General features: G+C 35.4%; 1 protein-coding gene across 2 annotated transcripts in view; it reads right to left on the bottom strand.

Annotated features, from left to right (window-relative positions):
* Positions 1-12,223, bottom strand: part of LOC143256554 (Krueppel-like factor 7) — a 132,347-nt gene that overhangs the window by 76,697 nt on the left and 43,427 nt on the right. The gene's annotated exons all lie outside the window — the stretch shown is intronic.

Raw genomic sequence — 12,223 nt, 5'->3', positions numbered from 1 at the left:
CTTGAACAATCGATTCTATAAAATATGTAAGAGGTTTATAAGATTTATACAGTAAAGTGAAGTAACTGTATGAGAGGTGATTATGTTTAAATAAAAATAAGTAAAATAACTCGCAACACGAGGAAAGACGTTGCTCTTGGTCATGAGGACTAAATAAGATCCAGCTGAGATTTTTTTTCCCAACATTTAGAATTGTTCCAAATAAAATGAACGAGGTAATGCTATAATACTGAAGTCCTCTTGGAAACCCTAACGAAACCACTCAACAGCATAACTTCCAGTCCAGTTATTTATCACAATAACAACATTTCAACTCTCTCATCATTCATTCTTTTGTACGAAGAAGGAAAGCTAAGCCCATGAAACCACGTGACGTGCACTCAAGTTTAAAATGTAAAAATATCATTGAGTAAAATGTGATTTACGATGCCAGGCGGTGACTCAGCTGTAAGCTGAGCGGCTTAAAAAGCTGAAATTCAGAGTTCGATTTTAAGAGCGCACATAATGCAGGTAGCCAATTGTGCTGTCTTGCGCTAATATTAAACACTTAGTGACATTCTTTGAAATAAAAACCGTGCAAACAAAATTCCTTTTATTCTCACACACGTTGTAGTTGGTTTTAAAACATAAAAATAAACTTTTTATTCTCACACACATTGTAGTTGGTTATAAAACATAAAAATAAACTGATTTTATTCCCACACACATTGTAGTTGGTTATAAAACATAAAAATAAACTTTTTATTCTCACACACATTGTAGTTGACTATAAAACATAAAAATAAACTTTTTATTCCCACACACTGTGTAGTTGGTTATAAAACATAAAAATAAACTTTTTATTCTCACACACATTGTAGTTGACTATAAAACATAAAAATAAACTTTTTATTCCCACACACATTGTAGTTGGTTAATAAAACACTGATTTTATTCCCACACACATTGTAGTTGGTTATAAAACATAAAAAAATAAACTGATTTTATTAAACTTTTATTCTCACACACATTGTAGTTGGTTATAAAACATAAAATAAACTTTTATTCTCACACACATTGTAGTTGGCTATAAAACATAAAATAAAATAAACATTGTAGTTGGTTTTTATTCTCACACACATTGTAGTTGGTTATAAAACATAAAAATAAACTTTTTATTCTCACACACATTGTAGTTGGTTATAAAACATAAAAATAAACTGATTTTATTCCCACACACATTGTAGTTGGTTATAAAACATAAAAATAAACTTTTATAAAACATAAAATAAACTTTTATTCTCACACACATTGTAGTTGGCTATAAAACATAAAAATAAACTTTTTATTCTCACACACATTGTAGTTGGTTATAAAACATAAAAATAAACTTTTTATTCTCACACACATTGTAGTTGGTTATAAAACATAAAAATAAACTTTTTATTCTCACACACATTGTAGTTGGTTATAAAACATAAAAATAAACTTTTTATTCTCACACACATTGTAGTTGGTTATAAAACATAAAATAAACATTGTAGTTGGCTATAAAACATAAAAATAAACTTTTTATTCTCACACACATTGTAGTTGGCTATAAAACATAAAAATAAACTTTTTATTCCCACACACATTGTAGTTGGTTATAAAACATAAAAATAAACTCATTTTATTCCCAGTAAGATGCAAGTGTTTCTGTGTTGTTTTTGTCATTTAAATCCTGGTAATACATTAACGTTTTTACACGTTGAGCAAGTTCAGTGAATGTTTAATCCTGTTTGAATAGCTTTTGGTAAATTGTGCTTGTAATCGCTGTTATTTGTTTAATTATTGCAAAACGTAATATTTAAAACCAAGATCCAAAACAGGCATTTTTTTCTAATTATTTATATATATGTCTTGAAGCTGAAACATGGCTGATAAAATTCTATCCACTCTAAATCGGCCGCAGAATAGTAACTGCTGACTATATCATCATTGAAACTGTAATATGAAACAACAGGAAAGTGTGACCTAAACAGAAGTTGAAACAGAGGTAGAAGTTACGAAAGGTAGAAAGATAGGGGGAGTCTAACGAAATTAGAGATGAAGATACACGAATTTTAAAAAATGAACAAACATTAAGATTTTACCCAGAATGACTTCTGAAATAAATTATTAAAATACCAATTTGACATAGTGAAACAATCTTCGAACGAAGACAAAAATCGTAAAAGATGGAAAAGAGATGAAATATATATTTATATATATCAATGTCCCTGCGGAACTGTGGTTTTATCATCTACCCGAAGTCAAAATGTATTTTCAATACGGCTGGTATGGGTATTAAAACTTTAATTAAAATAGAGTACAGAACAATGTTTCGACCTTTATAGGTCATCTTCAGGTCAACACACCTTTTTGTTAACCTAAAGACCACATAAGAAGGTCGAACTTTATTAACTTCAAATGAGTTTCTCGTCATCACTAGCTACCAAAAATCCGTCATCATAAGACGCAAAGTGTTCGACAGACAACAACATTGGTCAGGCCTGTAATGTAGCTGCTTTTTAAACCTCCATCAATGAACAGATTGTACTAGCTGGAGGACAAGTCACCTGGATAGAAATTATGTAAATTCATGATTAATGAGAGGCTATCTTAGGACACGAAAATTTGCTTCCCTGATATGTAATTGAAAAAACAAACTCACGCTAAAGCTGCAAAACAGAAAGTGGAAAACTCAAATTTTGTATGTATCTCCCCAAGGACACACTGAGCCTTCAGGCCACCTTGATGAAGATTCATCTAAATGAAGCAAGGTAGTAATAAAAACACAAGTCTGAGAAGCTGTACATATCCCCACAGAGACCTAATGAACGTACATACCAAATATGGTGACGATTCGTCTAAACCCTGCCATGTAATTACAACAGACAGTTGTGTTATATTCATATACGTAAATCAATAATAAACCTCATACCAACGAGACTATTAAGCACAGATCAAACACCTATAAATAAAATTATTTTAGACTATTCATTCTTCCTTTGTAGCTGTATTTACGATTGTTTTAGCGACAAAACAATGCTCTTAGGTTTATTTTCCAAGCTTTCCATAAGATGTATATATTCAGAACCATTGTTCATACCCGGATGCTATTGGTAACATGTAAAAGCAGTTTTGTCATCAGGATACTTAATACCTTCTTTGCTACGAATGTTAACACTTAAACAAACTTACAACTTTGTTTAATGTTATTCAAATGCATTCGTAGGATGAAAAATATAGTTGTCTTAAGGTCTATGCTGCTTGTTTAAACATTAACTATCACACTGTATCACTATAAACAGTGTTAAGGTGTGTTTAGAAGTGAGTATAGAAAACAAATGAGTTGTTTACAGGCTTTACTGTTGAAACTTACGAGTATATGATGGTGTAAACTTTTATAAGAACTCACTTTAACTCGATATTCATGTGTCTCTTAAAATTCAAATTAGAGAACAGCATTTATATCTGTATCATTTATAAAAGTATATAAATGCATAAACATTCTTTCTATGCTGTTTATACCCGAAGAGACAAACAACCAAATGGGAGTCAGATGAAGCCAAACACGGAGTTTAAAGAGAATATGTATCTTGTCTAGAGAGAATCTAACTTTTTGTTACTTCGATTGAACAGATTTTACGATTTCGTAAATATTTCCAGTCTGTTTGTAAGTGTTACTTAGTTTCTTATCTGATGGTATCTCATTCACTTCATTATATTAGACGGTTAGAGTTTCGGGAAAGAAAATACAAGGACAGCAAAAAGAGTTTTCGTTCCACTCTAGTTTCTTGAACTTTTATTCCCAGAGAAGTCGGATGTTGTTGCTGTAGTTCACCGTAAAATGAGCTTTAGTTTGTAGTCGTTGTTGATTTGAAAGAGCAGTGCATTGCTTCTTCTATACAACGTTGTATTTGTTATAACTGCATTTTATTCTTTTGAACTGTTTGTTTGTTTGTTTTGGAATTTCGCGCAAAACTACACGAGAGCTATCTGCGCTAGCCGTCCCTAATTTAGCAGTGTAAGACTAGAGGGCAGGCAGATAGTTATCACTATCCCCCGCCAACTCTTGGACTACTCTTTTACCAACGAATAATGGGATTGACCGTAACATTATAACTCTCCCACGGGTGAAAGGGCGAGTATGTTTGGTGTGATGGGGATTCGAACCCGGGACCCTCAGATTACGAGTCGAGTGTCTTTACCACCTGGCCATGCCGGGCCCTCTTGGAGTGAATAAGGCACGAAGGTAAGTCGAATTAAATGCCAAATAACGAATGCAAAATCAAGATAAAAGATAAATACATATTTAATTATTGCAAATAAATGTTGTCATTTTCAGCTCATTATGTCTTCTTGAAAGATAATTTAAAAAATATACGTAATCCTTTTTTTTTTCTCTTATTTCACGTTTGCACAAATAGAGTGAGAGAGATACTTCTGTTGTTGCGAGTTCGAATTCTGTCACCGAACATGATCACTCTTTTAGCTGTGAGTGTGTTACAATAAAATGGTTAATTTCATTATTCGTTGATAATAGAGTAGCCCAAGAATTGGCGGTTGGGTTTTATTGCCTGGCCCTGCTCCATTTAGTTTATAACTGTTAAATTTAAGGACGGTTATTACAACAACCTTAATTAAATTAGCCAATCGTGTAGCTTCTGGCTTAACAACAACCTTAATTAAATTAGTCAATCGTGTAGCTTCTGGCTTAACAACAACCTGAGAAACAATACGGTGATTTTACTAATACGAACAAAAGTTTTATTGAAACTTCTTTAACAAAACTGTTTTATATCTTAACACAAAATACAATATTGATAATTGTTAAATATATAGTATTGTCTTACGTTTTCCATCTGTTACTTTCCCACGAAATTGTTATAGAATTTCTTGAACCAGTCTCTAAACAGTTACGTCATAATCGGAGCACAATTTGGCGTTAAGCAGTTTTTGTTGTTTTTTTTTTTTGGTAAAACTGGCCTCAGCAGCCACTTAAGACTCACATAGCACTGAATACTTTAGAGAACTGGCGTGTATACAAATAAATATTTAATATCGGAATAACTCTCTGTTATCTATAAAGCGATTTATATTACATATATTTCCCACTGAATTCAACTTGAAACCTTAAAATTTTGATAGCAAATGTTAGAATGGTTAAACATATCAATCAAAAATTCTTTTAACAAAATGCTAGACCGAATATACAGTCGTATTATTGGTTTCTTAGCTTTGATTGACATATCTTCCTACGTAGCGGAAGAACTAATTCTCAAGGTGACCGAAAATTGATGTAATAACATTAGCCACATCTTGTCTTGAGAAAGAGTTTGATAAATAAACTAAATATCGCATCTTCATTTATAGCGTGACGTAAAGCTCATGAAAATAATAAATTTTCGTAATTCATATTTTGTTAAGGTAATATGGACTACACACACCAGTTAACTTGACTGGACTGGATATTAGTAGGGTTAGGTTGTTAGGTCAGCAACTGGCATGGCCAAGTGTGTTAAGGCGTGCGACTCATAATCTAAGGGTCGTGGGTTCGCATCCCCGTCGCGCCAAACATGTTTGCCCTTTCAGCCGTGGGGGCGTTATAATGTGACGGTCAATCCCACTATTCGTTGGTAAAAGAGTAGCCCAAGAGTTGGCGGTGGGTGATGATGACTAGCTGCCTTCCCTCTAGTCTTACACTGCTAAATTAGGGACGGCTAGCACAGATAGCCCTCGAGTAACTTTGTGCCAAATTCAAAACAAACACTTGTTAGGTCAATGTCAGTGTGAATGCGTATAAGGCAATGCGTAATGAATCGGTAAAAAAAATGCTTCAACCAATTATATTAACGCAAATTCGGTAAGAACACAAGTCGGCAGACTTACGTGGTATTTTTACAATGTGAGTGAGTATTGGAGACTGACTTGGTTTCGAAAATCTTAACTACGAGTATTTTATCTCATTGTTATTTTGCTCTAATTTCACTAGTTCTCGTTTGCGTGGTTTATTGGGTCGAATTTTCTGTTACGTGTTGTTTTAGCTAATTGATCACAAAATAAAATTATATTTACTGTAACATGGAAAACTTACTAGTGAGAGTCACCGAAAAAGTTTAAAACAAACTAGGTAAAGGCTCGAGATAAGGATTAAAAATTAAAACTAGAACAACAAATATTGTTTTGTTTTTTTTAAATTTCGCGCAAAACTACGCGTGGGCTACCTGCGCTAACCGTCCCTAATTTAGCAATATAAGATTAGAGGGAAGGTAGCTCGTCTTCACTACCCACCGCCAACTCTTGGAATACTCTTTTACCAACGAATAATGGGATTGACCGTTACATTATAACGTCCCCACGGCTGAACGGGCGAGCATATTTGGTGTGACGGAGATTCGGACCCGCGGCCCACAGATTACGAGTCAAGTGCCTTAAGCACCTGGCAATATCGAGCCAACAACAAACATAGAAACTTTCTATTTTCTTTTCCATTCGCATACTTGACCTGGCTTGGATTTTTCGAAATATACACATAATCGCCAGTGTTATAGATGATAACTGTGATATTTTGCTCAAATAAGACATATTTATAATACTTTTAATTCTTTAATTATTTAGTGCTCTAATATATTTTTGAAGGGGCAGATGGCGCTGTGTAATTAATAAGTAATTAAACACTGGGATGTAATAATACTCATCTTACTCTTAACGGATCGTGACTTGTATCTCAGGGCGTCAACACTTTTACCAAAATAAAGCAGAGAACAATATTTCGACATTCTTAGGTCATCTAAAGCAGATTTCTCGTCATCACCAATCGTGATTTGTTAGATTAGGTGTTAGATGCAATGAAAATAAATTATGTTAGTACTTTGTAGATTGCGTTAATTTCGTAAGCGTATATTATCATATGTGGCAAAGCATTCATTATTTTTTTTAATTTTTTCGAAACGATGAACACTTATTGGCATTTTTCCTATAATATTTGCCCGCATGGCCAGGTGGATCAAGGCATTCGATTCGTAATCTGAAGGTCGCGGGTTCGAATCCCAGTTACACCAAACATACTCGTCTTTTCAGCCGTGGGAGTGTTATATAGTGACGATGAATCCCACTATTTGTTGGTAAAAGAGTAGCCCAAGAGTTGGCGGTGGGTGGTGATGACCAGCTGCCTTCCCTCTAGTTTTATACTGCTAAACTAGGGACGGCTAGCGCAGATGGCACTTGAGTAGCTATGCGCGAAATTCCAAACCAAACCTATGACATTTATTCTCTGTATATACGTTTTACCGTTTTATCACGTTAGGCATTTTATAGAGACATGCATTTACAAAAACACACCCACGTGTGTGTATGTGTTGTAAATATTTTATTATGAAGCAAGAATTACTAATGTTGAATATTGCAATGATTTAAAGTACACTATCTGTTTCATTGTCACTTGATTGTTTATTTCAGAATTGTTGGAACCTGTATTGAAGTTTCTGTCTCTATGGAGTACTTAAATTCAGTTTGAGAGGTACCGATATCACTTGTGTAGATTACAATATCTTTATAGTTCTAGTGTTGTAGATTTAATCTCGTTATAATATTAAGCATACCAATCAATTATTAAACACGGACATTGCCAAGAAACTGTAAGTCTCATTTACATTAGAGTGTAACTGAGGAAGTACTCCTGATGTAGTTTTAAACACACAGGACCTGAATAGAATATCTAATTGGAATCTTCTCACGACCACAGATTTCCCAGCGAGCGTCACTTAATAAGCCATCCATGTAAAAGGACGTATGCTAAGTACACTACGGTTTGATGTTCTCTACGCATATCTCATTATTTTATCACACCATAAACATTACACTCTGTTCTTTCTTAATAATCAGCTTTTCCCACTTAAACTATTACGTCTGATATTTGAAAAAAATAAGGTTAAAATTTCATTTTCATCTGCTTACTTTACAGCCTAGAAACCAGACTCTACCCTCCAAAGGTCATTGACCTTCCATTCCTCGTAGCCATTAAAATATCAGCAGAACCATGTTTCGATCTTTTATTCTTTCATAATGTAGCACTTATTATAATTAATAAGGGACTACAATTGATCTTACATAAGTTTATAATTGCTAAGGATCGTACTCCACGTGCATAAAAAACCCCTCGTTCTTGTACTTCGCTTCACTTTTTACGAGTTGCTGACTTGCCGTGGACTACCACTGCTACATTCTCACACAGATCTTGGTACTTATGAACGGCGAGAACAAAGTATATGAAAAGCAAAAACATAAACATTTATATACTTAGATTTGATATAGAATAACCGGTTATGGTTTGGTTTGGTTTGAATTTCGCGCAAAGCTACAACAGGGCTATCTGCGCTAGCCGTCCCTAATTTAGCAGTGTAATACTAGAGTGAAGGCAGCTAGTAATCACCATTCAACGCCAACTCTTGAGCTACTTTTTTACCAATGAATAGTGGGATTGACCGTTACATTGTAACGTACCCACAGCTGAAAGGGTGAGCATGTTTGGTATGACGGGGATTCGAACGTGCGACCCTTGGATTACGAGTCGAGTGCATTAACCACCTGTTCATGACGGGCCAACCGGTTATGAACGAACACTTTTAATCATCCCATTTATATATTTTTGTAATATTCAGCATGTTATGGTTATTATATTTACACAGACTACTGAACAACATACACGTTTGCACACACACATATATATAAACATAAAATAAACAACTAAAAACATGCACAAATTTTCATATGCTTTTTTTATTTATACTGTATTCGTCGTCTATCACGAAAAAATATAACCCATTAGTCTAAAACTACTTAAGCCTTGAGCCGTTCACTGTTCTTTGTGAGCTGCACCAACTTGCTTGAGTTACACCAAAACCTAATTTCATAACGTTGGTAGTCAGCGGTAAGTTTACGAACTCACAACGCTAAAATCCAGGGTTGGATTCGCTGCGGTGAACAGAGCGCAGGTAACCAGATGTGTAGCTCTGAGCTAAAGCTACTCGCACGTTTATGTATATATACACATATATCTAAATACGTAGAGAGGGAAGTACATTCTACCATAAAAGGGTAAAAAAATGACTTTCCTTGACTGGCGCAAGTTATGCCTTACGCATTGCGCACCGTTTCAAAAGAATCAATACATCACAAACTTCTTCAATGACACCAATATATGTACTGAAGCGCCTCATACGCACAATGGAGTTGAATTTAATTATTTTTGTTCGACTATTGTAATAGAGCTACTGCAAGTCCTAAAGATGGCCCGGCGACTCGTAATCTGACGGTTTCGGGTTCGCATCCGCGTCGCGCCAAACATGCTCGCTCTCCCAGCCGTGGGGGCGTTATAATGTGACGGTCAGTCCCACTATTCGTTGGTAAAAGAGTAGCCCAATAGTTGGCGGTGAGTGGTGATGACTAGCTGCCTTCCCTCTAGTCTTACACTGCTAAATTAGGGACGGCTAGCGCAGATAGCCCTCGAGTAGCTTTGTGTGAAATTCCAAAACAAGCAAGTCCTAAAGACTAAATATATCGACGACCACAGTCTGTTCTCTGCATAGATAATTTGCCTACTTAATCAATAACAAATATACGTTTAAGTACATCAAGAAATAAGACATAAATCCTACATATATGTGATTTGTGTGCCAATATAAACGTTTTATTTTGAGTGAGAAGAAACAGTGAGATTTGAATGCTACTCTTATATTGACTCCACAGTCTCAAACGGCCCTTAGCATGTTTCCGCGATGATATGTCACAAACATTGAATTTTCGGATGCTCAACTTGAGTGCACTAACCACTGGTACACTAACCCAGAACGTATATGTCATGAGTCAGATAGGTTTTTGTTAAAAAGATATGCAAAAATGTTAAGTGTTTTTTTTAAGTCATATTGAACGCTATGTTCTATATAAAAAGAATAGTGTTCCTTCCTTCCTGGTGTGCCCGGCATGGCCAGATGGGTTAAGACGTTCGAATCCCGGTCGCTCTAAACATGCTTGCCATTTCAGCCGTGGGGGCGTTATAATGTGACGGTCAATCCCACTATTCGTTGGTAAAAGAGTAGCCCAAGAGTTGGCGGTGGGTGGTTTTGACCAGTCCCTTTAGCCTTACACTGCTAAACTAGGGACGGCTAGCGCAGATAGCCCTCAAGTAGTTTTGTGCGAAATTCAAAACAAACAAACAAATCTTCCTGTTAGCTTTACACTAACTTACGAGTTTTGCTTTTTTCTTCAGTATGTATTTCTGTAAGAGCAATAACTACGTCACGTTTTCATCAAAAGTATAAAAAAACATCTTCTTCAAAGTATTTATCATTGGAATTTTTTGTTTGTTGAATTTCGCGCAAGACTACTTGGGGACCAGTTGCGATAACTGTTCCTAATTTGCAAGTAATAGACTAAAATAAAAACAACCAGTCAAAACTGTTGGACTACTCTTTACCGTTCCTACTTTAGTAGTGAAATACTATAGGAAAAACAGTTAGTCATCAACACACACCGCCAACTGTTGGGCCACTCTTTACCAAAAAGAGCGGGATTGATCTTTACATAACTAAAACAACGAACATACTCGTTATGGGATTTGTACCCACGACTAGCATATTACATTATAAGCTCAATGCCCTAGTCACCTGCACGTGCCAGAATTTTTATTCACACTTAAATTCGGCATTAAACAACGACGTCAGAGATAATGTTTCTACCCTGTGTAGAATTCCCCTATTTTCTACCCCACCCCCAGTGGTACAACGGCATGTCTTAGGAGTCCCATCACCAAAACCTGGTTTCGATACCCTTGGTGGGCAGAGCCCAGATAGCCCACTGGGTAGTTTTGTGCCTAATTCCAACCAGTCCAAAACCCTTTATTCTCTCTTCTTATATTTTTGGAAATATTTTCTAACATAATATGGACAACAATTGTTCTGATACACACTTATTATTACATTGATTTCATTATTCATAGTGTGAGAATATAAACTGCATATAGTTGCATAAGTCTTAGGATAAGTGTTTTTCTTTTGTTTAAAACAGATGATGTTATATTTTCTCTTTTACAGATTAATGTTTGTGTTAATATGAAAAATAAATTTTATTCACCCACGTAACCTATTTATATTTTTCTTGATGACGAGAAACCCACTTAAAATAAAACTGTATCTGAGATACATTTATATTTATATTTTAGTTTCTCATTAGCTTTAATTTAAAATAGTAAAATAATTTAAACCAAGCATATTTTACGCTTTTTAAATTATTTTACTTTTAATATAAAAGTAGTTAGCTGTAGGTTTATCTGCAAAACACTTGGTTTGTAAGAATAAATATTGATACTTCGCTTCAAGATTTTGTTTCTATCAGTTTAGAAAATTAAACACATTTTGCAAAATAAGTATAATACAACGAAAAGACAAGTCCTCAGTATTTTTTATTAACCTGTTGTTATAGCAATTACAACCCTGAAAAAAAATGTTGTGGTAGTTGTAACTGTGACAATTACACACAACAACAGTCTTAGCTGTAAATATCATATAATATAGATATTTTAAGTGTGAAAATTATGCACTCTAGTAATTTTACAGAGATAATTATACACAACTACGATATGTAAAAGATAATATGTCAGTTTTCCCTGTGAAAATTACAAAATGATTTAACGACAAAAAAGCCTGGCATGGCTAGGTGGTTAAAGGTCGTAATCTGAGGGTCACGGGTTCGAATCCGTGGCATGGCAAGGTGGTTAAAGCACTCGACTCGTAGTCTGAGGGTCGTGGGCGCGAATCCCCGTCACACCAAACATGCTCGCCCTTTCAGCTATGGGGGCGTTATAATGTTATGATCAATCCCACTATTTGTTGGTAAAAGAGTAGCCCAAGAGTTGGTGGTGGGTGATGACGGCTAGCGAAAATAGCCCTCATACAGCTTTATGCGAAGTTCAAAACAAACCACTTAATGAGGGCCCGGCAAGGCTAAGTGTGTTAAGGCGTTCGACTCGTAATCCGAGGGTCGCGGGTTCGAATCCCGGTCGCATCAAACATGCTCGCTCTTTCAGCCGTGTGGGCGTTATAATGTGACGGTCAATCCTTCTATTCGTTGGTAAAAGAGTAGGTCAAGCGTTGGCGGTGGGTTGTGATGACTAACTGCCCTCCCTCTAGTCTTACACTGCTAAGTTATGGATGGCTAGCGC

The sequence above is a fragment of the Tachypleus tridentatus genome, chromosome 7 (assembly GCF_004210375.1).
Source record: "Tachypleus tridentatus isolate NWPU-2018 chromosome 7, ASM421037v1, whole genome shotgun sequence".
NCBI classification, from domain to species: domain Eukaryota; kingdom Metazoa; phylum Arthropoda; class Merostomata; order Xiphosura; family Limulidae; genus Tachypleus; species Tachypleus tridentatus.
The sequence above is the reverse complement of the archived record's forward strand: the minus strand, read 5'-3'. Positions and strand labels throughout refer to the sequence as shown.